This window comes from Prionailurus viverrinus, chromosome D3, assembly GCF_022837055.1.
Source record: "Prionailurus viverrinus isolate Anna chromosome D3, UM_Priviv_1.0, whole genome shotgun sequence".
In the NCBI taxonomy this organism is placed as follows: domain Eukaryota; kingdom Metazoa; phylum Chordata; class Mammalia; order Carnivora; family Felidae; genus Prionailurus; species Prionailurus viverrinus.
Genome location: NC_062572.1, coordinates 22,936,317 through 22,945,795, shown reverse-complemented (window position 1 = coordinate 22,945,795; position 9,479 = coordinate 22,936,317). Strand labels below are relative to the sequence as shown.

Here is a 9,479-nt window from a genome sequence, read left to right as displayed (position 1 = left end):
TTGATGCTCAAACAGCCAGTTTGTGTGTGAAGGAGCCAGTGGTAGCTCCTTCAAGTTAGCTCCCGTGTCCTTTGACATGCTCCCATCATTCTGATGCCCATTATCCTTACATTCTGGTGTAACAAGATGTTTCAAGCTTATCTGGTACTTTCCCTGCCCGGACTCAGGTTCTTTGAAAGGCGGCCGGTCTCTGTTTCTCCGCTTCCTGCCCTCAGGCGGAAGCTTAGAGCCGACTGGGGCGGAGAACAGCGCTGCGGACCAACCTCTTCCGGTTGTAGCCGGAAGTCCCTCGGAGAGGGGCGGCCCTGTGTCAGGTGACCGGAGTCCGCGTAGGAGGGATTTGCAGATTTTATCCGACAGCCTGAAGGGAACGACTGGCGGGGCGGACGACGGATGGATACGCTGGGGTGTCCTCAGAGGCATTAATTGAATAGAGGTAGGTACATGATGGGCTAGGGTGGCAGCGTACGGGCCGTCGAGGTTGAGAGACGCGGGCAGGGTTTCTGCCTTTACCGGGCCCACGGGTTGAGACACCTGCCCGAGCGGCGCAGAGACAACAACCTCGGCTCTGCCCGGCGCCCTCCGCCCCAGAAGAGAGCTCGAGCTGGCGTTGTGTTCTACCGTCCTGTGATTACAGTTTGGGAAACTGAGGCCACGAGAAGGGAAATGGGTCCCACAAGCTCTCCTTTCCAGGCAGGGACTCATTCTAACTCTTTGGCTCTGGCCTGAGGCCGCCTCTCTCAGATGGATGTGCTTGTAATGATTTTACCTCGAGTGGAGAGGCCAAGGCCGGGAATCGTGGGGGACAGAGTTGGGCTTGGCAGTAAGGGAGCCGATTAGAGACTTAACCACTTTAACTAATTGTGCGCTATGGACCCAATCCATTCCCTTTATTGGGCCTCAGTTTCCTCATTTTTTTAAATGTTTATTCAGTTTTTAAAGACAGAGACAGAGCACAAGCAGAGGTGGGGTGGAGAGAGAGGGGGACACAGAATCTGAAGCAGGCTCCAGGCTCTGAGCTGTCAGCACAGAGCCCGACGCGGGGCTCGAACTCAGGAACCGCAAGAGATCATGATCTGAGTCAGACACTCAACCAGCTGAGCCACCCAGGCGCCCCTCAGTTTCCTCATTTGTAAAACAGGGCAGTGTTTGTCAAAATATGGTTCTTACACTGCTTTGAAATGCCCTGGGAACATGCTTTACAATGCAGGTTACCTGCATTCAGACTCTGAATGCATTCCTCTGCATTCAGACTCAGATAAGACCTCTGAATTAGAATCTGGGTTGGAACCTGGGAAACTGCGTTTTAAACGTACACCTCAGGGGTTCTGTACATACTGATGTTTGAAGCCCACTGATTTTAAGTGCTTTCCTGCTGTGGGAACTAGTTATCCATTCTTTGGTTTGAAGCAGCTGGAGCCGGTTCCGGATCTTTGAAAGATGGGATGTTTAGCCCAGAAAAGAGAGCAGTGGAAGGAAACTGTCTTTAACGGGGCGGGGCGGGAATTGTTATGGTTAAGAGCGCTTCTACTTTTATCTTTGGGGTTGAAAGAGGCAGACTAGGACCAATAAGTGGATTCTACAGGAAGAGAAGGTTTTGACTTCATAGAAGAACTTAATGCTGGTCAGAGATGACCAGCAATGGAATGGATTGCCTTCAAAAGTAATGAACTCCCTGTTGAAGGAGGTATATAGGTATTAGATGGCAGTCTTTTGCAATTTGAAATGTGTGATTCTGAATAACTATTTTGAATCTTTCTGGTGCTGATTGACTTCTTTTTTCTGGCCTCTCTTCTTGACACCTCCATCCCCACCAGCCTACATTTTCTAGAAGGCCAGTGGGTTTGAATTAATGCAGTCTGTTCCTGGTTGTCCTGTGCACTATCCTTCTTTTCAAGGACTTTGGAATGGCCCATTATTGTTGAATAACTAAGGAGATTCCCCACCCTATTGGTTTGTAGCTTATGTTCTTAGAATAACTTGGAAATGCTGCTAAAGACTTTGTGTTTGATCAGTAGAAACCAGTGAACTCTTTGAAGATCATGGAATTGAGGACCCTTGATCAGAAGGGCCCCTCAGGGTTGTTCAGGCCAGCCTTTCCTCCCTGGGATGTAAATCCCTCTTTAATCCTCTCTCCAGCAATGTGTTGTATAGCTGTTGTGTCTAATGAGAGAATTTTTGCAATCTGTCAGCCAACTTTTCATCCAGCATTTAAAACCAGTCCTCTTAGGAACATGACTTGCCAGTTCATCCTCACTAACATAAACTACAGATAATGCTCCTAGCATATCTTTCAGCTTTCTAATCAAATGTCAAAGTACCTATTCTGTGGATAGGAAAACTCCAAGCAGATAACTTTTTCAAAACCTGTAGGAATGCTTACATTGCCCTGTGGAACAAAGATTCCATATTATGACCCAATTCTGCTCACATCCTTTCCACCCCCCAAAATAGTTTGGGTTTGAGCCAAGACTTCCTGCTTGTGTTCACCTTCCTGCTTTGCTTGTGTTTCCTAGGATTAAACAAAAAGGATGTGAATGCTTTTTCAGATATTATCCAGGTGGTGGGTAAAATGATTGTAATTTGGTGATGTCTTTAACACTTCTTAATCTGAACATTTCCTTTTCAAAAAGCACCTAAATTGGCATTTCCAAGGTGTGTTCTTCAGGCCACTAGTCTTAAGACATGCCTCTGAAAAAAAGTGTTCTATAGTAAAAATAAATTTGGAAAATGCTGTATATCATTATCTTTTCTTGGAACTTCTCAGTGTATAGTACCACATTAAAGGCACTGAGATATCCTGTAATAAAGAAACATGTCTAATCTTGTTTAATGTACTGTCACAAAACTTGATTGATGTAAAGCACTTTTTTTTTTTTACTGTTTATTTATTTTTGAGAGAGAGAGCGCACGCCCAGGAGGAGCAGAGAGAGAGGGAGACAGAGAATCTAAAGCAGGCTTCTTGCTGTCAGCACAAACCCTCGAACCCATGAACTGTGAAATCATGACCTGAGCCAAAGTCAGATGCTCAACTGACTGAGTCACTCAGGCACCCCTAAAACACTGGTTTTTTTTTAATTGAAGCACACATTGGCAAATACTTTTTTTTTTAAGCTTATTTAAGTAATCTCTACACCCAACATGGGGCTTGAACTCATGACCCCAAGATCAAGAGTTTCATGCTCTTCCGAGTTAGCCAGCCAGGTGCCCCTAACTTTGGCAAATTCTGACCTAGAGAGTCTGCGTTTTATGGCCTATGGGCCAAATCTTGCTCCATTGTCTGTTTTTGGATGGCATGTGAGGTAGGGATGAAGTTTACATTTTTAAATGGTGGAGAATAAATCCAAAGAAGAATGATATTTTCAGGGCACCTGGGTGGCTGAACTGATCAAGTGTCTGACTTTGGCTCAGGTCATGGTCTCCCAGTTCGTGAGTTCGAGTCCCACTCAAGGCTCTCTGCTATCAGAGTGGAACCCACTTCTGATTCTCTGTCTCCCCCTCTCTGCCCCTCCCCCACTCACACTCTCCCTCTTTCTCTCAAAAATAAACATTAAAAAAAAGAATAAGGACATTTTGTGATATGTGAAAATTAAAGGAAAATTAAAACTATAACATTTTATTGGAACACAGCCACACCCATTAATTTACAGATTGTCTTTGGCAGAAGAGTTGAGTAGTTACCCATAGACCATATGGTTCACAAAGTCTAAAATATTTATTATATGGCATTTACAGAAAAAATTTGCTAGTCCCTGACTTACACTGTGTTAATTTTTTTAACTTAAAAAAATTTTTTTTAAAATATTTATTTATTTTTGATAGAGAGAGAGAGACACAGTGTGAGTGGGAGAGGGGCAAAGAGAGGGGGAGGCACAGAATCCAAAGCAGGCTCCAAGCTCTGAGCACAGAGCCTGACGTGGGGCTTGAACCCACGAACCATGAGATCATGACCTGAGCTGAAGTCAGACACTCAACTGACTGAGCCACCCAGGCGCCCCCATTTTTTCAACTTTTTTATTTTGAAATAATTTTAGACTTGGAAAAATAATACACAAACTTCTTGTATACTTCTCACTCAACTTTCCCTAACGTTAACATTTTACAAAACTGTGTTTAAAATATCTAAATAAGAAATTTAACATTAATTCAGTACTACTAACGAATCTGTAGACTTTATTCAGATTTAGCCATTTGTCCTACTAATGTCCTTTTTCTGTTCCAGTACCCAATCCAGTTTCCCACATTGCATTTAGTTGTCAAGTCTTCTTCTTCTTTTTTTTTTTTTTTAATTTGTATCCAAGTTAGTTAGCATATGGTGTAACAGAGATTTCAGGAGTAGATTCCTTAATGCCCCTTACCCATTTAGCCTGTCCCCCCCTCCCTCAACCCCTCCTGCAACCCTCTGTTTGTTCTCCATATTTAAGAGTCTCTTATGTTTTGTCTCCTTCCCTGTTTTTATATTATTTTTGCTTCCATTCCTGTATGTCCATCTGTTTTGTATCTTAAAAGTCCTCATGTGATTGAAGTCATATAATATTTGTCTTTCTCCGATTAATTTTGCTTAGCATAGTACCCTCTAGTTCCATCCATGGCAAGATTTCATTCTTTTTGATTGCCAGATAATACTCCATTGTATATATATACCACATCTTCTTTATCCATTCATCCGCTGATTGACATTTGGGCTCGTTCTGTACTTTGGCTATTGTCGATAGTGCTGCTGTAAATATTGGGGTACATGTACCCCTTTGAAACAGCATACCTGTATCCCTTGGATAAATATCTAGTAGTGCAATTGCTGGGTCATAGGGTAGTTCTATTTTTAATTTTTTGAGGAACCTCCATACTGTTTTCCAGAGTGGCTGCACCAGTTTGCATTCCCAAGTTGTCAAGGCTTCTTAATATCTAACAATCTGAGACAGTTCCTCAGTCTTTTTTTGTCTTTCATGACGATAAACTTTTGAAGAGGACTGGCCAATTATTTTGTAGAATGTCTTTCAATTAACTCTGAAACAGAATTAATACATTATAAAATCCACCATTTTAAGTGTTTATTTATTTATTTTGAGAGAGAGAGAGAGAGAGAGAGAGAATGTGCATGTGAGAGTGGGGGAGGAGCAGAGAGAGGGAGAGAGAATCCCAGGCAGACTCTGTACTGATAGTGCAGAACCCAACACAGGGCTGGATCTCACAACTGTGAGACCATGACCTGAGCTGAAATCAAGAGTCAGACGTTTAACCTACTGAGGCACCCAGGTGCCCCATAAAATTCATCATTTTAAAGAGTTCAGTAGTTTTTAGTATGTTCACAAGGTTGTGCAACCATCACAACTATTTTAAACCCAGAGCGTTTTCATGTCTCCCAAAAGAAAACCTGTACATGTAACAATCACTCCTTATTCTCCCCTCTTCCCACCCCTGGCAACCATTAGTATAGATTCACACAGTATGTGACCTTTTTACAATATGTGGCCTTTTGTGTCTGGCTTCTTTGATTAAGCATAATGTTTTCATAAGGTTCATCCATGTTGTGTTTTATATCAGTACTTCTTTACTTTTTATTAAAGAATAATATTTTGTTGTATGGTTATGCCACATTTTGTTTATCCATTCATCAATTAATTAACATTTAGGTTGTTTCTTCCTTTTGGTTATTATGACCAACGCTGCACATTCATGTACAAATTTTCATTTGAACATAATTTCAGTTCTCCTAGATGTGTATACCTGGGAGTGGAATTGCTGGATCATATGGCAACTCTATGTTTAACTTTTTGAGAAACTGCCAAACTGTTTTCCATAGCAGCTGCACCATTTTATATTCTCATTAGCAATATGTGAGGGTTCCATTTTCTCCACATCCTCTTCAACAATTTTCTTGTCCTTTGTTGTTGTTGTTGTTGTTGTTGTTGTTGTTGTTGTTGTTATATCCACCCTAGTGGTTGTGAAGTGGCATCTCGTTGAAGTTTTTATTTTCATTTTTCTAATGACTGATGATATTGAACATCTTTTCATGTGCATATTGGCCATCTGTGTATCTTCTTTAGTGAAATGTCTTTTCAGATCCTTTGCCCATTTTGTAATTGCGTAATTTGTCACCATGCACAATTTTGCATGTAAGTATTCAAAGACTTTGCAGATTCCTTGAAGCCCCTTGAAGTAACGTAGAGTGAGCTGAACTGCAAACTCTGAGGCAATGCCAATAACGCCCTGATCTGAATGGAGTTGGATTTGGACATGCTGAAGCACAGAGTAATTGCTCCTTTGAAACTGCTGACCATTCAGAGCTTGTTCAACCCCAACTACTCCTGCTGATCTTGCAGAGCTGGGGTGGCCATGGTCAAGTAAAAGAGGTCCTACAGTATTATTCAAAATATGATAAGACCACTAGGAGATCCTGCCACCTGGGAGCTACTCTCATGGTTGTCTGGTCACAGACAGGGAGTAGAGGAGTCAGTGGCAGTTTGGGATACCCTGGACTTGTGATATTGGTGGCAGAGCTACCAGTGCACCCATGCCTCTTTTGACCCCAAAGCATTTGGCTATATAACCAGATCATCTTAAACATATAATTAAGAATAAAACAATAATTTTGAAAAAGTTTTTACAAGATGGGGCACCTGGGTGGCTCAGTTAAGTGTCCGACTCTAATTTCGGCTCAGGTCATGATCTCGTACTTTGTGAGTTCGAGCCCCACATTGGGCTCCATGCTAACAGTGTGGAGCCTGCTTGGGATTCTCTGTCTCTCCCTCTTTCTGTCCTTCCCATGTGTGTGCATGCCCTCTCTCTCTCAGAATAAATAGGGGCACCTGGGTGGCTCAGTCAGTTAAGTATCGATTTTGGCTTAGGCCATGATCTCATGGTACGTAGGATTGAGCCCCACATCAAGCTCTGTGCTCACAGTATGGTGCCTGCTTGGGATTCTCTCTCCTCTCTCTGCCCCTTGCCCTATTTGCTCTCTCTCTCTTTCAAAATAAATAAACTTGAAAATAAATAAACTTTAAAAATATTTTCAAAAATACAAGTTTTTACAAAGAAAAAAATTGTAATTTTCAATGCTTCTAATATTTTGCTACAGTAAACTAAATGAGTATTAATTTTACTTTTTCACCTCACTGTACATGTGTACCAATAGTAAGAGTGTTTTTAATGTGATAAAAATTTTTAAATTCATGGACAATTGTGATTTTTTTCCCATTTATTATTATGATCATTTTTTATAGCTTCAGCTATAAAAAATTCAGCATTTTTATTGTGTGCACTACTGTGCCAAGCAAGGATTGTCTATGTTATCCTCAGGCATTTTATTTGTTGGTAGAATTTGTGTCCATAATAAAAAAATATAGTCCAAAATGCAAAATCTTTACATTCAACTAAAAGGGGACCGTTCAAGAAGACTAATATGCGCTATTCCTTCTTTACTTCAGGCTTAATACCATATTAGGAGCTTTCCTAGCATTAGAGGACTGAAAGTTTAGAAACTATATGTTTCCCTTTTCCAGAGATTAGTTGGTTTGTGAAAGGAGAGTGGAAGAACTGGGGGATGAGGAATGAGATATGGTTATCCTCACAATTAGGAACCAAATAGAGGCATATTCCTGGAAAACATTAATTTAGTCATTCACTCAGTTTAACAGTATTTTAATAGAGTATGTAGAAATTTACACTTGATCTTAGCCAAAAGGCCGAGAAGCGATAGAGTATGTAGAAATTTAAATGGGAGACATTACAGTATAGATAGCACAGATCTTTCTTACTGATTTAGAAATAAGAAAAGATTTAGCCAAGGGCCAAACTTTGAAGATGCAAGGAAAAAAGCATATTCTGGGGAGCAAATATCTTGAACAGGTGAGAGGAAATGTAATCCATGGTATGGATGGAAACTTTAGCCTTAGTTAAGAGCAGAGATAGTTCATGCATGGTGGTAATAAAGAGAGAAAAAAGAATATAAGCCTACAGACAGCCAGGTTGTCCTATTTGGAAGTAGGAAGATAAGGCAGATTGTGTTTTTATTTTTTTCAGTGAAATAATAAGGATGGTCATTAGTGAAGGTGAAGAGAAGGTAGGGGCCATTTGTAATTGAAGGAGTAAAAAGTTATGAAACAGCCCTCACAGACTGATAAGTTAGATTGACTCTGAAACTATGGAAGGATTGCTGGAAATTGCAAGGGGTCCTTTGAGGTCATAAATTCACAGTAAAGTGATTTGCACCAAATCTCCTTCTTCCCTGTGTGGACATATTCAGTTTTTTTAATGTATCAATAAGTAGGAAGGCATTATTTTGCTGGTTTACATTTTTTTTAATGGTTGTGATAATAAAGTTTATTTCTAATTTTTATTTATTTTTTTTTCTGTAATTCATTTCCAAGTTAGTTAGCATATAGTGCAACAATGATTTTAGGTGGTTTACATTTTGTTGTTGTTGTTGTTGTTTTGGGTTTTTTTGGGGTTTTTTTTTGGTTTTTTGGTTTTTGGTTTTTGGTTTTTTTGTTTGTTTTTTAGGTTTACATTTTAGGTTTGCATTTTTTAAAGTAAGTTATTTGATGGAAACTAAGGGAGAGGAAGGAAATTATGGAGGTATGCATATGGATAAAAGGATGGACCATGAGATCTAAATGAGATAAAAGGGAAGTAAGGACTTGAAGAGTCTTGATATACAGTAAAAAAGGGGTAAAGTTAATGAACTGGCCATCCCAGTTATTTGAAGTTTTATCAAACTGAATAGTAGAAGGAGGAGGAAATTTGCTGGAATTTAGAAAGTGGTGGTCAGATGATGAAACTACTGAAATACATGTTTTGTTGTTTTTAAGTAAGTAGGCTCTATGCCCAACACGGGGCTTGAACTTATGAAATCAAGAAATCAAGAGTTGTATGCACTACCGACTGAGCCAGCCAGGTGCCCCTGAAATACATGTTTTAAAAGTCCAGTAATAGTTGGGGCACCTGGATGGCTCAGTCGGTTAAGCATCCGACTTCGGCTCAGGTCATGATCTCGTGTGTGAGTTCGAGCCCCACATCAGGCTCTGTGCTGACTGCTTGCTCAGAGCCTGGAGCTTGCTTCAGATTCTGTGTCTCCTCCCCTCTCTACCCCTCCCATATTCATGTTCTGTCTTGCTCTGTCTCTCAATAATGAATAAACGTTTATTAAAAAAAAAAAAAAGTCCAGTAACAGTTAATGACAAATGTTAGAGAATGGCCACAGAAGTGGGTTGGTGAAGTTGGGTAGAAAACAAGATCTTAGGGAAAAGCTTAGAGAAGCAAGTCGCTGGAGTAGGTACTAGACAAATTATCTCTGGAGATATTAAACATACTCTTTAAAAAAATTTTTTTTTATGTTCATTTTTGAGAGAGACAGAGTGTGAGCAAGGGAGGGAGGGCAGAGAGAGAGACAGGGAGACTCAGAATCCAAAACAAGCTCCAGTGGGGATGTGGGGCTTGAACTCATGAACCGCAAGACCATGACCTGAGCCGAGGTCTGA

The 9,479-nt window shown here is 40.6% G+C and overlaps 1 protein-coding gene across 1 annotated transcript in view; it reads left to right on the top strand.

Moving 5' to 3' along the window:
• The first annotated feature begins 285 nt into the window (after positions 1-285).
• Positions 286-9,479, top strand: part of RNF185 (ring finger protein 185) — a 37,599-nt gene continuing 28,405 nt past the window's right edge. Inside the window, exon 1 of the mRNA XM_047827254.1 lies at positions 286-436. The gene's annotated coding sequence lies outside the window, so the exon portion shown is untranslated. The remainder of the gene's footprint in view (positions 437-9,479) is intronic.